This window comes from Vitis vinifera, chromosome 12 (genome assembly GCF_030704535.1).
Source record: "Vitis vinifera cultivar Pinot Noir 40024 chromosome 12, ASM3070453v1".
Taxonomy (NCBI): Eukaryota; Viridiplantae; Streptophyta; class Magnoliopsida; order Vitales; family Vitaceae; genus Vitis; species Vitis vinifera.
In genome coordinates this window covers 14,775,488-14,780,361 of record NC_081816.1, presented here as the reverse complement: position 1 = coordinate 14,780,361, position 4,874 = coordinate 14,775,488, and the positions used below count along the sequence as shown (strand labels likewise).

The 4,874-nt window shown below is 36.2% G+C and overlaps 1 long non-coding RNA gene across 1 annotated transcript; it reads left to right on the top strand.

Moving 5' to 3' along the window:
• The first annotated feature begins 2,919 nt into the window (after window positions 1–2,919).
• On the top strand, window positions 2,920–4,487 carry LOC132254758 (uncharacterized). The gene is made up of 2 exons (XR_009467116.1): window positions 2,920–3,918; window positions 4,040–4,487. It is a non-coding gene; the product is annotated as an uncharacterized LOC132254758 (long non-coding RNA).
• The last annotated feature ends 387 nt before the right edge of the window (window positions 4,488–4,874 follow it).

Below are 4,874 nucleotides of genomic sequence, written 5' to 3'. Positions count from 1 at the left end.
TGGTTGAGGGAATTAGGCGATACCAACAATCTAAGACCTCTTGGGTACATGGCTGTGTTTTATTTCTACAGGTAGTGAACTTATTCAGTCTTTGTCTTCCATTTTGTTATATAATTTTATTGCACAACATAGTCACATTTGCCTACTGATGTTTGTATTTATTATGCAGCTGCATTATGTCATTAAATTCTAAATTCCTTCAGTCCAAGTCCCCATTACAGTGCCCCCAGCATTGGCATGGACTGATGATTTGATTAAGCGACGACTAGTCGCTGAGATAAAGGAGTTTGGAGCATTTGGACATGCTGAGATTGATTTTGTAAGTTATGCATGCATAAATATATTGTCATTACTAGCATAACACTCATTATTTAAGTACTAATCTTCAGTGCTAATTATAGGCGTCCCAGAGATCTCTAACCGTAGAGAGAACTATGAAGCCAGAGACTAATGTGGACCATGACACAAATGTTGATGCTGAATCACTAACATCTGTAAATATGAAGACCAAATCAAGTGCACCAATGCCAATTGCTGGTGCAGGAATCACTAACACATGTTATACTGGAAGCTTGGAAAGTCATAGCTCGGCACCTTTTGGGACTTCACAAGGATCCATGGATATAGGAGATGCTTTAGAGCAACCATCAACTCACTGCATGACAAGGATTAAGTCATTGCAGCAATGTGCATCTGTCATCATTGAATTGGTAAATGAGAAGGTAACTTATCAATCCTACTTTAGAAATCAACTCTCCTTATTTTATCCTGTAATAAATTATTTTGTCGTTTAAAAGTGCAAGCATGGTTTCTGGGTGGCACTGGACTAAATCTGCCCCCACACTGAATAACTCTAGATCACTTGTTCAAATTTGTTTCTCCTGTAGGTCTTTTTAATTTAGGATATTGTATAGGAATCATCAGTTAAATAACCATTGACCAATCATTGTAGAGCCACAATCCTGGCTCCATATAAATGGATTGGGATCCCCATAAGCTTTGGTGTGACTTAGTATCTGAGGTTAAATCTTTTCTTGCCTGATTGGAAGTGATCAGTATATTTAGCATCGGCTAATTTTGTTTTTTGTTTAAAACATGAAAATTTTTGTGTTAAGAACAATGTGTCAAGTAAATTCATAGATGCAATGTCTCATGATAAAGTAGTATTTGAGAGCTCATTTCCATATAGACATTAACTTATTATTTATTCCTGGTCTCTATATGTGTGCCACATGCGTACTGGTTTGTGGTAGACTCGCCTTGTGGTATGTTTTATAGTACCATGTATTATTTCTGCTGATACAAATTTTTTTTAACTAACAATTTGTATATCTTTAAATGACTACATTGTCTCTTTTTCATCAAAAAGATTGAGGCATGCCCATCATTACCACCTGAAGTATATTGAAACAAGTCAACAACACTCCTACATGCCTCCTTGATCTAGTGTGTGCCCAGTTTAGTTTTAACATATTGTTACTACCATAATGTCACTGTAAACTCCATTTCGCTACACATTGACGTTTCTATGTTTGCCAACGAACTGTTTTTTATCATATGTTTCTACCTTGCATCATTCAATAAGGACATTCTTTTTTGGTAGATTGTTTTATTAGAAAACAGGGAGTTCTGGTTTTGATGGTATTTTTTGCTATGGCAGGTTCAAAAAATGGGATCAGTTGGGAGGTCAATTGATGTTGCAAGTTTTAAGAATTATGAAGAATTATGCTAGGCAATTGAATACATGTTTGGAGTTAAAGGTGTGCTAAACAACGAGAAAGGCTCAGGTTGAAAAATGGTGTATGTGGATTATGAGAATGATGTACTTCTTGTTGGGGATGATCCCTGGAAGTAAGTTCTGTTTTGTTGTTTTGTGCATGCATGCACTGATAGAACCTAGATCTACTGAACCCCCACTATACCATTATAGTAACTAGACCAATACATTATCATAGTAAAATTAACCAGAAATAAAGTCAGTATATACCTACATTTTTAGGATCATTTTGCTGGCATTCTGGTGGGGACTGTTTATAGTTCACTTTCTTGCTATATCTTGCTTTCACAGCTTATGTTTTTAGTAGTTTATGTTTTCATTTGGAACAACTAGCACTATGGGTTCGATTCTGCAGTTAGACATATTTCCAATGCTTATCAATGTTCCTCTGCTAGTGAGTTTGTTGGTTTTGAATCTATTACCCATCACCACAAAGGAACTTCTATTACAAATCATAATGCTTTAAACGAAGCCTTAAGAATATATTAATTTTCATCTCTAGACATCCATATTCTAGCCATGGTTGGGTCTATGCGTTGTTCTCTCCTTACCCATTGGGGCATAGGTTACTTCCATATTTCACCTAATGCAGAAGGCACTTTTTAATCACCACTATGCTATTTCCTGTACAGGGTTGCCATTCTTCACTATTTAGATTTCTTAACGAAAATTGAGAATTGAAACTGATGAAAGAAAAAAGTGATTGATGAGAAATTAAACCAAGTGGAATGCTATATCTTGTGGTCCTAGACTCTGCAATGGTTCATCCCTAGACAAAAACATGTCCTTCCCATGTGCTTTTAAAAGATATATCTTCAGCTTTTAGATTCTCTCTGTTTTCGTATTTATTGCATCTTTTGCATTTCAATAGCCTATACTTTGCTGTTGCATATTGTGCATTTATATGGGTTTCCATGATTCCTTTTGCATGTTTACACCTCTACTTCCACTCTTCTATAGATACTTTTTTCTCAGATTTAGGCCCTATCTTCTTTCAGATGAATTATTTTTAATGAAATTACCTCTGTATTTCAGACCATTGAGATTCTTTTCAGCAAAAAGATATTATTGAACATGGAGGTTAGTTGACACTCTCCTTTTATTGCTATGCTAATTCACAGATGATAGTTTCAATTTTTTTCCCATTCAATTTTTTGTTCATTGCTATCAATTTGACGATTTCTGTTTGATTCTATTGTACATCATTGTTAACTGTATGAAAGCATGCTTATTGTAGAGGCATTTATTAAAATATTAAAATTTAATTTTTTTTTGTAATAGGATCTATCATTTCATCCAACTAGAAGAGTTTCTCCAATTCTATGCATTTTTCTAGAATACACAGACAATCCTGACCTTTCAAGCCATTAAATTGAAATCTGGCTTACTGATGCAAAAGAATTACTAATTTAATCAAAGTAGTTTTTTTATCACTTGCATTATTTTTTCTTTTCTAGATCTTATCAGCTCAGTTTTTGTGCTGACATATAGACTGGTTCATAAATTCATGTTTCCCTAGAAGATTGAATTCAGAAGTCTCAATTTCTTGAGATGTGAAAGCATGCCAGATAAATGGTGTCCCTTGTCAGGCAATGTTAGTGGAAAATTTATCATTTCATTCAAGAGAACTTTATATTTGTTTTGACTTCCCATGTTGGTTGAATGCATTCCCTGGACTTGGTTAGTTTATTTTCTGTTCTACTTCAATCCATACCAAAACCAAACAATAGAAACAAGGTGAAAATGACAGGACAGTTAGATGTTACAGGACAACAATGAACCCTTCATGCAATTCTGGAATTGTTAATAAAATTTTCTATCCGACTAAATTCTTGTAATCAGAAATATTAAGCTAATATTGGTTTTTGCATGATCCTGATTCCTTTATGGAATTTTATGTCAGTAGTTTTAATTCTTTGGTGTCAACACATTTTTAAGATATCTCAATTTACAGGGCTATACTCCAATCTTCTGTGTTGGTGTTTTGGATTCTCTGGCAGTGGAATTGAAGGCGACAAAGGATTTCTCCAAGTTATATGCTGGCATTTGCAATACTTGGGTATATTGCTTTCGTTCCAGAATCCGTCAACACCCGAGCCTTTTCTCATCTTCTCACTTTCCTGGGCCATAGATATCCCAAGGTATGTGGTGCACACAAAATATTATCACTTTTACTGAATTTTAAACCCTCAAAATTTTGCCTCTCAATTATATAATAAACTGTCCCTTACTGATGGATTGGTTTTTTGCTATCTCCCTTAGATCCGGAAGGCTTCTGCTGAACAAGTTTACTTTGTCCTCCTACAAAATGGAGAGCTTGTGATAGAGGATAAGATGGAGAAAGCGCTTGAATTATTTCCAAAACTTGCTGGGAAGGTGATATAGAAGAAGCAAAACAGCGACGATTAGAGTTGCATGATATGGCTGGTCTAGAAACAGGGCTACTTCCCAAAATTGGGAATGGAGCATCAAACAGGGATGGTGAGAAGAGGCCAACAGCCAGTGATGAGAATGCATCATACTCTTCCTTAGTTGGGTCAACTTGGTTCTGATTGACTTGAATTAAACCATCCTTCATGTTTGTTGTACATTTTCATCACTTCTCTTCACCTTAGACATCTACCTCTCTAGCTTTTCCTGCATGTCGCACAATTTGCGTGACATAAGTCTTGTTTGGATAGACTTATTGGAAGCGCAAGGCATTTTTTTTTTGTTATACACAATATTTTTATGTGTCATTTTAGCTTCTGCTGTTCAATAGAAGTCGGTGAACGTTTCGAAGGGAAAGTCATATCACTTGAAAAATTCGTCTAAAGCCTCTAGCGACTTAGGGAAAGTTTCAGAGTGTCGGAGCCCATAACTTAATTGAAGCACATGAGCATGCCATCACATGTTGCCAGTGTCACACGACGTGCCCACAAGTCATGCAGTGCCTGTTGGCAGTGTCGTGCCCACCCGATTTGCCATTGAATATCTGATCACTTGTTGTTGGTTGTTCCAATGGTGAAGATGGAAACCTTGGCTTCATCAGGGGCTCATCATCAATCCTGGCAACCTTGGGTGTACACAGCCTTAATGCAAGCTTAGGCAATCTGGG